Source organism: Microtus oregoni, unplaced genomic scaffold, assembly GCF_018167655.1.
Source record: "Microtus oregoni isolate MIOR12 unplaced genomic scaffold, Mior012 000029F_ref0000214, whole genome shotgun sequence".
Classification (NCBI taxonomy): Eukaryota; Metazoa; Chordata; class Mammalia; order Rodentia; family Cricetidae; genus Microtus; species Microtus oregoni.
This window is the reverse complement of record NW_024543088.1, coordinates 6,737,742-6,753,656: the sequence shown is the minus strand read 5'-3', so window position 1 is coordinate 6,753,656 and position 15,915 is coordinate 6,737,742. Positions and strand designations below refer to the sequence as shown.

The following is a 15,915-nucleotide window of genomic DNA, read 5'->3' as shown; positions in this document are numbered from 1 at the left end:
GTGTTTTCTATTTCCATCCATTTGTATGCAAAATTCAAGAAGTCCTTGTTTTTTACTGCTGAGTAATACTCTAATATGTATATATTCCATACTTGCTTCATCCATTCTTCCGTTGAAGGGCATCTAGGTTGTTTCCAGGTTCTGGCTATTACAAACAATGCTGCCATGAACATAGTTGAGCATATACTTTTGTTGTATGATAGGGCCTCTATTGGGTATATTCCCAAGAGTGGTATTGCTGGATCCAGGGGTAGGTTGATCCCGAATTTCCCAAGAAACCGAAACACTGCTTTCCAGAGTGGTTGCACAAGTTTGCATTCCCACCAGCAATGGGTAAGTGTACCCTTCTCCACAACCACTCCAGCAAAGGCTATCATTGGTGTTTTTTATTTTAGCCATTCTGACAGGTGTAAGATGGTATCTTAAAGTTGTCTTGATTTGTATTTCCCTGATCGCTAAGGAAGTTGAACATGACCTTAAGCGTCTTTTGGCCATTTGAAGTTCTTCTGTTGAGAGTTCTCTGTTCAGCTCAATACCCCATTTTATAATTGGGTTGATTATCCTTTTACGGTCTAGTTTCTTGAGTTCTCTATATATTTTGGAGATCAGACCTTTGTCAGTTGCGGGGTTGGTGAAAATCTTCTCCAAGTAAGTGGGTTGCCTTTTTGTCTTAGTGACAGTGTCCTTTGCTTTACAGAAGCTTCTCAGTCTCAGGAGGTCCCATTTATTCAATGATGCCCTTAATGTCTGTGCTGCTGGGGTTATACGTAGGAAGTGGTCTCCTATGCCCATACATTTCAGAGTACTTCCCACTTTCTCTTCTATCAGGTTCAGTGTGTTCAGACTGATATTGAGGTCTTTAATCCATTTGGACTTGAGTTTTGTGCATGGTGCTAGATATGGGTCTATTTTCATTCATCTACAGGTTGACAACCAGTCTGCCAGCACCATTTGTTGAAGATGCTCTCTTTCTTCCATTGTATACTTTTAGCTCCTTTATCAAAAGTCAGGTGTTCATAGGTTTGTGGGTTAAATCCGGGTCTTCTACTCAATTTCATTGATTTACTTCTCTGTTTTATGCCAATACCAAGCTGTTTCAATACTGAATTGTAGAATATACAGGGAAAGACGACTGGAATAGGAAAACTTTTAAGGTTGATGTGTAAACCTAATATAGTAGAAACTTTTTGCTATCTATAAGGGCAACTGTAGTGAGGACTCCCAGTAACTAAGAATATGGAGCCTGAACCTGTCATCTTCTCCAATAACATATAGCTCCCTGTGGTGGGAATAGAAAAGAAAGCCAGCCATAAAATGTCTGACACACAGTGTGTTGTCCAGAAGATATACCAGGAAATTGGTATCTTAAATTGCTGTAGTGGCAAACCAATGACGGGACTAACTTGAGGCCTAAGCAAAAAGAAGCAACCCATGACCAACACTGCCTGGATGGCAAGGAACAAGAAGTCCAAAGGTTCAGAATTTAGAGTTGAACAAACTACAAGTAACAAAAAAAATAATCAATATAGTGATTCCTAGCTCTACTCTAATAAAATCATAGATTGTTACACAGCCTGTCAACAGATGGCCTTCCTCTGAAAATTGATTATGGCAGATGCAATGAACTTTACTAAAATACTAGCTAAAGCATGTGGAAGCTAGCAGAAAATTTGGTGAGGGTTTTTTTAGAAGCCAGATGTGTCAAGGACATGAAAAAGACCACAATTTACAGAATCAACTAAGCAGGGATCATAAGGGCCTAGAGAGCCTGAGAGAGCAATTATGGAACTTGCAGTGTCTGAGTTCGATCCTCTCAATAGAGGTTGCTTTGTTTGGTGTTTTTCTGGGACTGCTAACTGTAAGAGTGTTTCTGACTCTTTTGCTTGCTCTTGGGACGATTTTCCTTCTACTGGGTTGTGTAATCATGCATGGACATGAAGGTTTGTGTCTAGTCTTATTGTATCTAATCATGATGTTTGTTGACATTTCTAGGAGGCCTGTTCTTTCTGAAAGAAAACAGAGGAACAGTGGATCTGGGTCAGTGGGAATGTTGGGACTAGGGAGTTTAGACAGGGTTGAGGCTGTAGTCAGATTGTACTGTATGAGAGAAGAATAAAGAGAATAAACAAAAAGTAATAAAAGTACGTTGAATCTAACTTCATAATCGTCACAGTCTTTAACAGCCATAATGTTGTTCAAATATCCAAAGTCTCTTCTGATATTCTAGATAAAATATTGTCGTGTGACCTCTTTTAAAATCAATAAACAAAGTAAACTTTTCAGACATAAAATGACACTGGATGTATTCCATTTAGAAAGAGAAGAATATGTCTGTCTGTGTTCCAGTCCTGAGTTCAGGCAGAAATCCCATATTCACATATAGACCACATCAGGCAAAGAACAGGTAGGCCACCAGCTCATAAAACTTCTTCATTCCTTTAGTTTCCACAGTCACAATCCACAAGCAACTCTCCAGCCATCACCATTGAGAACTATTCCCAGCCTCCAAGTGCAGGACAGGCCAGCAAGTAGAACAGGTAGTTGAACTCAGGCAAAACTCCTGATAAAGCAGAGCCCACATCAATCATTTGAAATCCAGGCAGCCTGTCAACCCATGGATCTCCACCACTCTTGAAGTACCTCCCCAAACATTATTCCCATCCTACCTGCCTTCTTGTCACTGTGTCCTAACACCCAAAATAGGTGGAGATGTTCTGTTTGAGCAAGACACAGCAGCTGTGAGAAGGCCATGTAGGCTCTTGTGCACTGACATGTGCACTCTCAAAGATGCTAGCAAGATGGAATTTACCCTTAAAGCACCAAGCTAAGCTTTCTCTCCAGAGAAAGGGATTTTTTTAATGATGACATTCTACTTGGAAGTTTCTGCCATTTAATAGTACCCAGAGCTTTTTTCATTACCAAAAAGACTTTTTCATTTCTTTCTGTCCCACTTGTTTAATTTTCTATTGTAGACCTGAATCAGTCATCTGTAAAAACTACACAACTGAATCAATACTTTTAAGTAATCAGCCTCTGCTTTTTAATTTCAGCTTATTCAATTTTCAGGTAATGGAGAAAGTAAGAATTGTTTGGGACAAAAATATAATCCAATGACCTCTAGATTAATTTTTTGTGCAATCTATTTCCGACTGAACTCCTATGAAGTCCACCTTCACTGTCTGCTTTCCGCTCAACACTCCCATCTTTTCAGTCCCATAAGAATGACTGGTGAAGCTCTGTGTATTCATTTCTAGGGATTTTGCCACCTCAATCTTAATATTATCAAGAATCCTTCAAAAGGCATCAATTTCAAGTTCTTTGCAGTAACAACATAACTCTGTTCTACTACATTTTCTTATAACTTCCTTGTTATTTGCTGTGACTTAATTCTAATCAAAAGCAACTCCATATTTACTTGACTGATACTGCAAGATCACAAAGCCATCATCACGGAATCTTAGGATAGAAATTCAAGATAGCAACTGAAGTAAAAAAAAATGGGGAAAGATTTATGAGCTTTTTCTCTCAGTTTTTCACTGTCTCAAGCTCAGCTAGCCCTCTTATTCAGTCAAGTTTTACTTGCTTTTGAGTATTGCCAGACTCAAGGGAAGAGTTTTCCTACATCAATCAACACAATTTCTCACAGACATAGTAACGTGATTCAGAGTGGGCATGCCCTCAAATGATGTTTCCTCAGAAGACTCTAGGCTACATCATGTTGAGAGGTGAATCTAATTCAAAGAGATTATAATAAGTGAAAAAGTTGTAAAAATCAAAACCAGTGTATTCACCATACCAATTACTTAAGGAGAAGAAAAACATTATAGAGATAGCAACAGTTAGAAAACACAGATCTCCGGGGGCTGGAGAGATGCCTCAGTTGTTAAGAGCATTGCCTGCTCTTCCAAAGGTCCTGAGTTCAATTCCTAGCAACCACATGGTGGCTCACAACCACCTGTAATGAGGTCTGGTGCCCTCTTCTGGCCTGCAGACATACACACAGACAGAATATTGTATACATAATAAATAAATATTTAAAAAAAGAAAACACGGATCTCCATAGAAATATAACAAACCTCTAAATTCAAGAAAAGAAAAAAACTACAACTGTCTGGCAACAGACAGCACCCAAACCAACAAAACCTCAAGGAAGTCCGAATAATATACTAAATTTTCTGAATACAAAAATTGATTTATGCTGCAGGGGATGTGGAGTATGGGGACCATTCCTCCACTGCCTGTAGGCACACAAACTTGTACAACCATGTTGGAATTCGGTGTTTTAGTTTCTCAGAAAGTTGTGAATCATCTTACCTCAAGAAACAGCAATACCACACTTTTCAATGTACCACAGGATGTCAATCAAACCACAAGGGCATTTGCTCAACTATGTCCATACCAGCATTATTTCTAATAGCCATAACCTGGAAACATAGATGCCCCTCAACCAAAGAATGGATAAAAAAAATGTGGTACATTTATACAATGGAGTACTACTCAGTGTTAAAAAAAACAATGGCATCTTGCAATGGAAATAGAAGGAAGTAGAAAATCCCATCCTGTTTGTGGAAACCCAGATTCAAAATCAAGAAAACAGTATTACTCAATCCAAAGTAGATACTACTTATAAAGCAAAAGATAACCAGTCTATAGTTCACAACCACAGAGAAGCCAGGTAACAAAAGGAACCTAATAGAAACATATATGGATCCACCTGGACAGGGGAAATAGACATGATCTCCTGAGTAAATAGGGACAACAGTCCTGTTAAGGCGAGGCCATTACAGTTTACAGAGATCTTGTATTTTGGTTGAAATAGTAAAACTACAGCAATTGGGCTGCATGAAAAAAATCAGTTATTTATCCAGATGTTTCATTGCTTTTGTCTGTGAACTCCAAGAAATGGCCATTCATGCCATTTATCAACCATTGAAAACTGATTATAAAACTCTATATTACTAATGTTTATTGGCTGCCTTGAGTACCAGGGCAAGTACCGCCTCAGGTTTCAGACTGGGTATCTATGGCAAGCAAGAATCTCAGGGTAAAACATTTAACTCAAGTATATTACCTCGGCATATTCTTTACTTTCCATGCTAGAGGAAAAATGAAGGGAAAAAGGCATGGAGAAGAGGAAGAATGAGGAGAAGAAAGGAGTTTAAGGAAAAGTAGTGGAGGTGAAGAAGAAGAGTAAGAGTAAGGGCAGATCTCCATGAGAATTCTAGTTTTTACAGACATGGTTGGAAAAATCCATAGGCAAGGGAAATAATATTATGCATACCAAAATCCCAAAAAATGACAGGTAGAACCTGACAAAGCAGTACTCCAGAACAGGTAACTGGACCTAGGAAAGAGCCAGCATTCAAAGGGAAGATTCTGACATTCCAAGCCCTTAAACATCCCTGAATCCTTGATTTACCCTTAGTCCTCATCTAATTCTCTGCTGTGATACACACCTCTGAGAACACCCAGATTTGCCTGTTAGCAAATGTGGGGCATGCTGCCTTCCTGCTCAGTGCCTGTCTTCTAGAGAAATTTCTATGTGGTCTGTTAGCAGGTATATTTTGTGGGATTGACTCTATGTATATTTGAGTGCTAGAACAAAGAGTAAATGCCATTGCTCCAAGGCCTCATCATCTGGGGAAATGGAGCAGGGTCAGTCCACTGATCAAGTAGAGATTGCTCTGCTGTGGTGTTCTGGGAATGTGGCCCATTTCAAAGGAAGAATCTTGGCTTTACAAGGTTTTTACAGATAAGATGGTAACTTTTCCAAAATACAAGTATTCCCACAGCTCTACAAAATAGGTTTTTCCTATGATGAGTACATATACAGTTCCCATGGATCTGCTTATTGGTCTGTGCATTGACTGTATACTCTTGTGGACTCTAAAAATTTTAACAGCTACGAAAGCAGTACGTCTCTCATGATGCTTCCTTCCCTCCCCTTTCTGCACTCTGCCTTCAACAGCTACAGAGTAGGTAAATGGACTCAATTCTTTCACATATCTCTCTTCAATTATGAGTCCCCAGGAAAAGTCAGATGGATTAGAGGACTCTCATTAACTGGTCTATTTTTCCTTTACAATGTCCAATCAAAGCCTAGCCTGGAAAAAATTTCAAGAGTGTTTTCCCAGCACTGCACAACAGAGGCAGAATTATCTGTATTTAAAGCAATTCTCAGGTACCTAATGTGGGGGCAAGCCTGAGCAAGAAAACACACTGATATAAAGAGAAATACAAAAAAAATCAGTAACACTCAGGAAAAACATGAATATAATGTTAAAAAGTGGGGAAGAGAACACAATAGTCATTAGAGCAGTAATGCATTTAACGAAATGGAATTTGAAAGAGAATACAAATAATAGGCTTTTTAAAAAGATGAAAATAATGTATTTTAAAATCAGTAAGATAGGAGCTGGAGAGATGGCTCAGCAGTCAAGAGTACTGACTGCTCTTCCAGGACACAGCTTCAATTCCCAGGATCCACATGGCAGCTTCCAACTGTCTGTAACTCCTGTTCCAGGAGATCTGACTTCACACCAGTGTTTGCGATGGTTTTTGTCTCTTTAAGAGGCAAGCCACATCCACTCCTGGCGAACCCTACTCTCCCCCCATCTTAGATTCTGTCTGTCCCCTCCTGGTGCATCCTTCCCTCGTGCTGCTTCCCCTCTTCTTTGTCACTTTCTCCTCTTCTTTTCTTTATTTCTCTCTCCTCTAAGTAATAAATATACAGTTCTATTCTGTACAACGTGTTTATGTGACTTCTACCTGCCAGCTCCTCACACCCGCCCGCATGGTGGGACAAGCCCACCCTGTCGCCTGTGGGGTGACTCTTCCAGGACCCACTCCGGGGTCCAGCACCCGCCAGTCCACTGGGGACTGGTTGCCCAGTGGGCCTGCCTACTGCCACCAGCATCTCCTGGCCCCAGCTGCTTGGAACTCGCCAGCATTTTTGGAAATGTTCATAAAATTAAATAAATCATAATTAATCATTTTTTAAAAATTAGTAAGATAAAGCTCAAGTATAATGACTTTAAAAAAGAGCAGGCCATTCCCTTTTAGATGGCGTGCCCCTGATAAATGACAGAATGATATTGCTCACATGCTCATGTTTGCTGCTAAGATATGGAACCTGACATACAGAGTTACAGTCAATGGCCTGTCTCTCAATCCTTGGTGATGTATTAACTGGATAAAGCAGAATTGAACATGTCTGCACAGGACAGTTACCTAATTTAAAATTCAATATTCACTGACTCAAGCCAGCCTTCCAATTATAAACTCACAAATCAGGACACTCTTCATTCACATGTCCTGAATTAGTACATCCCGGAATAATAAAACAATATTACTGAGGGGGGAATGATGGCATGTGCCTTTAATACCAGCACTGTGTAGGCAGAGGCAGGTGGATTTTTTTGAGTTCAAGGCCAACATTGTCTACTAGAGCTAGTTCTAGGAGAGGCTCCAAAGCTACAGAGAAACCCTGTCCCGAAAAACCAAAAAAAAAAAAAAAAATTACAGAAACCACCTGTGTTACTTAAGAATTTTATGCATGTGAAGAGATACAATGAGCACCATAACCATTATCAAAAACATTTAATCAAGGTGGTTCATTTAGACTTCCAGAAGTTCAGTCCACTAAAATAACATGATTAAAATTAAATAAAATCTTTAAACAATTTTTCACTCATGAATATATTTCTCCTCTAAGCATTCATTCCTGTAACCCAGGTGTTGAGGTATTATAGGCTTATTTCCACAGTTTTTTGTAGTAATAGGAGCGGTGGGGCTGCGTCCCCAGCACCCCGGCTGCCTGGCTAGCTTATGCCCCAAAATAAGAACACACAAACTGTATTCATTTAATCACTGCTTGGCCCATTTCTATCCAGCCTCTTCTAGGCTAATTCTCACATATTAATTTAGCCCATTTCTAATCATCTGTGTAGCACCGGTCTTACCGGGAAGATTCTAGCCTATGTCCATCCTGGGTCGGAGCTTCATCGCGTGCGTCTGCCTGGGAGCTGGGAGCATGGCGTCTCTCTCTGAGGTGTCTGCTCCCGAGAGGAGAGCTGTGGAGTCTGAGCTCACTTCCTCTTCCTCCCAGGGTTCAGTTCTGTTTACTCCTCCCACCTATCTTCTAACCAATGAGGGCCAAGCGGTTTCTTTTTATTTAACCAATGACCTTCTTCCATCATTTCCCCTTTTTCGGTTTAAACAAAAAAAAAAGGCTTCAACTTTAACATAGCAAAATTACATATAACGAAACAGTTATCAAGCAAAAGTTACAATAATCTTTATCATAACTAAGGAAAACTATAACTATAACTAACTATTCTTAACTCCATCAAAGACTCCAGAAAGATACAATACTGCCTAAGCAAACAAGAAAAAAGCAACTTTTAAACTCTAGAAATGACAGAGACATCTGGCTGCCTGGACAGTCACCCAAAGTTCCTCTGTACCGTTGGGGCATCCATCTTCAGCCTTCAGGCCCATGGTATCCAGCAGACATTTCCATAAAGCAGGAAAATTCAAAGTCAGTTCAGTCACTATCTGTTGTGTCCTGCAGAATGTCTCGCACTCTTTCATGAATCAGGAACCCCGAAAGATCATCTCACCTTAGCCAAGTTCAGTAGTCCTCTCTCTGTGGGTTTTCTGTGTCCAGTTTATGCAATAGTCCAGGCAAGAGCAGTTTCTTGCCCAAATGGCTATCAAACTCCATAACGAGCCTCTTCGATGCCCATCTTCCTCTTGAAGTAGATTGGTGCTGCCAGGAGCAGAGTGTCTCATTGTCATGAAAAGTCCTAAGTTATTAAAACATTTAAAATGCCATATTCTATAATCTTTGAAAAATATGAAGAATGCCTATCTAAAATATATCTACGCACATCTAGAAAATATTAAATAACATGACTACAAACTTGACTATTATTTATGATTATCCATCAACAACCTATATTTCCTAATTATACATTACATTTTAATAATGAACTACACAATCACAATACCTTAATCAATATCAGAAATACATATACATATAACAAATTGACCGCAAATCTCTATCAATAAAGCAAAATCTATACTAATGGAAATTATTCATACCTATATCATATCCCACTTTAAATGTAAAAGAACATTTATAAACATTTTTAGGGAACATGGGCGCAGTTATTTCTCTCCAAACTGCTTCTTGCTGAATGGGGGCATTGTTAATTAGGTCTTTCATGGTATAACCTGTGTACTAGTTTCATCTCAGTCGGCAGTTGAGCGAAGCAATTTTCTGAAGGTGTTCACAAAAACCCTTCAGGAGGGCGTGGTCCATCATACCAAATCGGAATAGAAGAAATGAAGAGGGTCTCATCCTCTGTGAAAACAAAATAAGAAACTCCTTTCCAAAGCATCATGTCCTTAGATCCAAATTTCAAAGTCAAGGCATCAAAATATCTATTTTGGATTAGTTCAGCAGCATTTAGAAATAAATATCTTTTAGCATCTGTTGCTCTTTCTTCAGCATTCAAATAATTCAAACAGATCATAATAGCATACAGTATCAAAATTCTCTGTGTATTTTCCATCTCTGTGCATTTTATTTTAACCTCTATTTTGTTTATTTTTACTTTTAACTTTTTGCTTTTTGAGACAGGTTCTCTGTATCTTTGACCTGAAGTAACTCTGTAGACCAGGCTGTCCTTGAACTCTCAGAGATCCGCCTGTCTCTGCAACCCAGGCATTGGGATTAAAGGTGTATGCTACTACACCTTGAACCCACAGAGATCTGTTCGCCTCTGCCTTCCAGGCACTGGGATTAAAGGCGTGTGCTACCACACCTTGAAGTCACAGAGGTCAATCTGGCCTCTGCCTCCCAAGTGTTGGGATTAAAGGTGTGTACTACCACACACAACAACTCTCTTCCTTTTTTTTAAGAATTTTAAATTTTATTCTGCATATATTTTTAACACGCTGTAAATCATTTAAAATTTTTCTTTGTCTTTGACGCTCTCTTTACTGTATATGTCTCTTTTTTGACCACATGAGTCCTTAATTTAGCAAACAATATCACGATTAAAGCCGTGGCTTTGCCAGCTAGATCCAGTCCATTCCTTAGCTTTCCAACCTCGTGGCTGAGCTACTGCCTGTAGCCATGTTTACTGCCACAACTCTACAGCATTTCAAGGTCCCTGCCAGCAAGTGAGCTTCAACAGCCTTTGCTTGCAAACCGCACGAACCGCCTGCGTAAAAGAGTCAAAGTTTGCCCTGGCAGGAAAGCCCAGAAAGCTGGCATTTTTAAATGGCCCAGCTTCTAACCAATGAGGGCCAAGCAGTATCTTTTTATTTAACCAATGACCTTCCTCCATCAGTTTTTCTCAATGATGATTTGGTTCATGCAATAAAAAGAAAGAATGTAGATTTGAAGTAACAGAAATTAATCATTTTCAATTAGTTGCATCACTTGGGAAAATTTAGAACATAATGTCATACTGGAAGAAATGTCATGGGTCTTTTACTCAGTGTATACATTCACACACCATGAACTATACCTGGTTCATATTACAGCTAAGTATATGAGTCCTTCGCTTCCCAGTGTAGGTGTCATGTCTGAGACATCTTGTGACAACACTGTCAAAGTAATCATGTAACCGTCTGGAACCCAGAGTCACATTAAATGCCTTTATTAAGCGACTTATGTTGAAATAAGGGCGGCGGGGCTGCATCCCCGGCACCCAGCCGCCCCCACGGCTAGCTTTACCCGAAATAATTACATGGAAACTGTATTCTTTTAAGCACCGCTTGGCCCATTTCTATCTAGCCTCTTCAAGGCTAGGTCTCCCACCTGGACTAGCCTATTTCTAATAATCTGCTGTAGCCCACGAGCTGGCTTACCAGGAGTGATCTTAACCTGCATCTGCCTGGAGTAGGAGAATCATGGCGACTCCCTGACTCAGCTTCTTTCTCCCAGCCTTCTGTTCTGTTTACTCCTCCCACCTATGTTTTAACCTGTGAGGACCAAGCAGTTTCTTTATTGCTTAACCAATGAAATCAACAGATTGATATATGACACTCCCACATCAGACTTAGACATTATGATTCATCACAGACACAGAAGAGGCACTCATACCCATCTACCAAATTTTACATCTGGATAAGTAATAGGGGAAGCTTTGTTAACAAATCATCTTAAGGAAGAGGAATCTACTTAAGGCATGGCTTCCTGGAGCCCAGGAGAAAAAACTTGGATAGACCAGGTGCTTGCTATCTGGGTGATTCCCATGGAACACAGTGGAACTTGGACTTTCCATTCTTGTGGCATGAGTTTCCTCTTATAATAAGTAAAAATATAATTGTTTATCTGTAAGCTAGCCTCGTTATTTCCCAAAGTCAGGTAATTTCTAGAGATAACTGTATTTATATAATTGAAGAAAAGTGCAAAATCAAAAATAGTTACCTTATCAGTGAATTCATAGGACTTCTGTCCATATAATTTTGCAGGTGCGAACAAAATGCTTGAACAGATATACTTGTAGACTTGTTTTCTGTATACTTGTAGACTTGTTTATATCTGTTCATGATGCTTGAACAGATATACTTGTAGACTTGTTTTCTTCTCAGTCTTATGTAAGTAAATGTGTATTGGATGAAGATATTTCAAAAACATTTACAGTTACAGTCCCTTTAGTAGGAATCTTCTGAGTACCTCAGAGTACTGTGATATGCAAAGGCCTTAATAGACCTCTTTTCCACCAAACGATTACTCTTGTATAAAGACTACCAAGAAGAAGAAAACTTTACCACACTGATTGCACTTAAAGCGTTTGACAGGCTGAACTGTAGAGGCGCAACCCTGTAATCCAGCACTTGGGAGACAGACAGACAAATCTCTGTGAGTGTAAGGCCAGCCTCTTCTATACGTGAGTTCCACAACAGACTCCAATGTTACAGAGAAACATTGTCTCAAAAATTCAAAAATAAACGTTTCTTTGTAGTATGATTTTTTCTCAAGATTTAAAGCCTGATGCCACATACAAAGGCTCTACCACATTTGCTAAAATTGTAGGGTTTCTATTCAGCATGTGTTCCTTTATGGATGCGTACACTTCTACGACATGCAAAGGCCTTACTACATTGATTACATTTATAAGGTTTCTCTCCAGTATGTGTTCTTTTATGTGATTTTAGACTACTGCATAGTGAAAAGGCTTTATCACATTGATTACATTCATAGGGTTTATCTCCTATATGAAGTCTTTTATGTGTTTTTAGATGACTGAGTTGTGAAAAGGCTTTATCACATTGATCACATTCATATGGCTTTTCTCCAGTATGTGTTCTTTTGTGAACTTGGAGACTATGGATATATGAAAAGGCTTTACCACATTGATTACATTCATAGGGTTTCTCACCAGTATGTGTTCTTTTATGTAGTTGGAGACAATCTTGTCGTGAAAATGCTTTACCACATTGATTACATTCATAGGGTTTCTCTCCTGTATGAATTCTTTTATGTGTTTGTAGAATACTGTGTTGTGAATAGGCTTTACCACATTCGTTACATTGATAAGGTTTCTCTCCAGTATGTATCCTTTGATGTACTCGAAGACTACCTTTCTGTGAAAAGGCTTTACCACACTGATTACATATGTAGGGTTTTTCTCCAGTATGTGTTCTTTTATGTATTTGGAGATTACGTTTACATGCAAAGACTTTACCACATTCATTACATTCATGGGGTTTCTCTTTAGTATGTGTTCTTTTGTGTATTTGGAATTCATAGCATTTTGAAAAAGCTTTATCACATTGACTACATTTGTAGGTTTTCTCTCCAGTGTGTAATCTCTTGTGAACTTGGAGACTTCTTACATATGAAAAGTCCTTACCACATTGATTATATTCATTTGGTTTCTCTCCAGTTTGTGTTCTTCTTTTAAGTATTTGGAGACAACTGGTACCTCCAAAGGCTTCAGCATATTGAATACCATCATATGGCTTTTCTGCAAAATAATTGTTTTCATGCCTTTGAAGATGACTATAACATGCAAATGATTTAACGCATTGAGCATACTCAGAGAGTTTCTTTCCATTATGGATTCTTCCATACCTGCAAAGATAATTGGCAAATGCAAAAGTTTTACCATGTACATTACCCTGATGAATCTTAGTATCTACATGAATTAATTTTATAATTTTGCTTTATTGTAAAGAGAAATAAGATTTTAAGTTTTATATTCATGGTGCTCTCCTTCAGTATGGGATGTTTTGTGTCTATGAAGAACCTTTGATGGTAAGGGTCTTTTTCCAAATGACCCACATTTAAAGCATGATTTTATATGAATTTTTTTTTACATATTTGAAAGGAACTAGACTAACTCAGTTTTAAATAACCTTACATTTCTTTTGGATTCTTATGTCTTCCTGTATTGCAATATCTACCACAAGTGTATGAGGACAAACAAAAGTAAGTACACAGTCCAACACTCATAGGTCTTACATTCAATGTGAGTTTGCTGATATCTTCCCAATAAAATTTGAAAATGAATTACATATAATCTTATAGCACATTCAACAAATCTACCCAGTGTTGAAATACCAAATATCTTTCATATCTTCTCATTATTCTGAAGGAGATAGTCTCTCTTTCCATTTTGGGAAGCTCACTTGTGCCATATGACATTCTTATTAAATGAAGAAGAAATAAATGGTTTTCAATTGAATTTACAGAGTTTCATCACAGACATGTAGTATAGGAATTAAGCTATCTCAAGATGAGACTTTTTGACTCTCATAAACTAACTCTTTCAATAAGTTTGGCAAAGTCACAAGTACATGAGTAACACTGGCTTTACTACTGAGTATTTACTTTTTGGTCAGTTCTAAACATAGACTTATTATCTAGTCAATGCGTGTATGTGTGTTCCCTGTGCAATATCTGAGTGGTATGAAAATAAATGGATTGGCAGCTCTACAGCATAGTTCTCATGGGACAAGGACTCAAATGGTGGGATCAGGTAAGGAATCATTTGTTTCTCTTCTGTTATTAAAGGAATGCCTTGGAAACATAGACCAGTTATGTCATATTGAGGCATATGATTTTATGAGAAATTAATACACATCAATGTACTTTAATCTGTGCTCATTTATATTATTGTTTTTCTTTAAATGTTCCAGGACAAATTAAAACTTCTTCAGAGACAAAGATATACCAAGTTGCAACTAAAATTTACCTTCCACGTTTTTTAGCACTTTGACAATACTCTTCAAAATTATGGTCTTCCCAACTGTAGCCTAATACAGTAACAAAAAGGAAATAATATATTAATCAATATGTACAAAATTGAATATCTTAAGTGACCTATGCCTTAATTATTTGACTCATTTTTACTCTTTCTCAAACACATATACCAAAAGTATCAATAAATAATACAGAGTAGTCCCCTTATTTTAAAATGTAAAGGAAAGTTCACAGTCTTACCAGTAGCAGTGAGGTTCCTGTATGTCTCCAGCATCACATCTTTGTAGAGACTCTTTTGGGAAGGATTCAGCAAAACCTACTCATCCTCAGTGAAGTCAACGTGCACATCCTCAAAGGTCACTGAATTCTAGAATAATTCAACCAACAGTAAAACAAAGTGTGATCCTGACATTGGATACTTCTTTTAAAATGGTATATGTGTATAATGTTGCAGCTTCCCATACTTCTTTCATGACATTACATTATAATGTAATCACCAGTCACTTTAGAAGGAAACTGAAGAAGAGGTTCATATGTGCCATTCCTTGGCCCTTTAAGTAGGATACAGCTTTAAGAAAGAAATGCCAATGAACAGACATAAAGACACAGAGGAGCAAGCAGATCAACACTACTGAGAAAACATTACAGAAATAGTAAGAACAATGATTATCTAAAAAAGAGATGGGGAAATTGGGTATACTGACACTTGCCTTTACCCAGCAATCAATATAAAAGTAGATGAATTAAATTGAGTTGGATATCAGTCAAAACCTATGCAATGAGTTAAAGGTAAGCCAGAGTTACAAACTAATAAAACCCAGTATCTATCCAAAAATCACTCAAATAAAAAATGTAAGAGGAAATCAGAGGATCTACTGAAGAACATTTTTTTTTGAGACAGGGTTTCTCTGTGGCTTTGGAGCCTGTCCGGGCACTAGCTCTTGTAGACCAGGCTGGTCTTGAACTCACTGAGATCCACCTGCCTCTGCCTCCTGGGATTTAAGGCATGCGCCACCACTGCCCAGCTAGAAACTTTTGTATTCACTTTAGTTCTACATTCATCTTTGAGAACCTGTAGTTGCCCAGGTTAAACTGTTGCATACTAAGATCTGAATAAAGGGAGTGCATGTTTAAACAGTTACAAATGGACCAAAGAAAACATCAGCCCTACAAATGATGATCATAAACAACATAGAGTAAGGGAGATGGGTCAGCAATTAAACAGTCTTGCTGTCCTTGCAGATGAGCGGGAAAATTGCCAGTACTAAAGGGGACTTGTAATTATCCATTACTTCAACTTCATAGGTGCTGAGGCTTATGGTGACTACCACGAGGAACAAGCACACATGTGGTACATACCCTTGTATATAGATACAACCTCATATTCATTGAAAGCATTCAAAAGAAAAAAATTAGAGGCAGGAAGAAAGTCACACTCCTGCACTGCAATGATTCACAAGGCAGAGGTATTAATGTCAGGCATACTACTCTTCTGGGAAATAGAATGATACCCTTCACCAAACTCTGAATTTCAAGATGTAGGTGAAGTTTAGCATAGATGTTTATCATTGAAATATATAAAAATCTACATTCCAGGCTCATCAGACAATCAAACAATACACACACAAACACACACACAAACAACAATGTTGTTCTGTCATTAATCCCTCTGTGCAGAAGCCAGAATC

At 38.3% G+C, this 15,915-nt stretch overlaps 1 pseudogene; it reads right to left on the bottom strand.

Annotated features, from left to right (window-relative positions):
• Nucleotides 1-15,915, bottom strand: part of LOC121464649 — a 237,874-nt pseudogene that overhangs the window by 202,549 nt on the left and 19,410 nt on the right.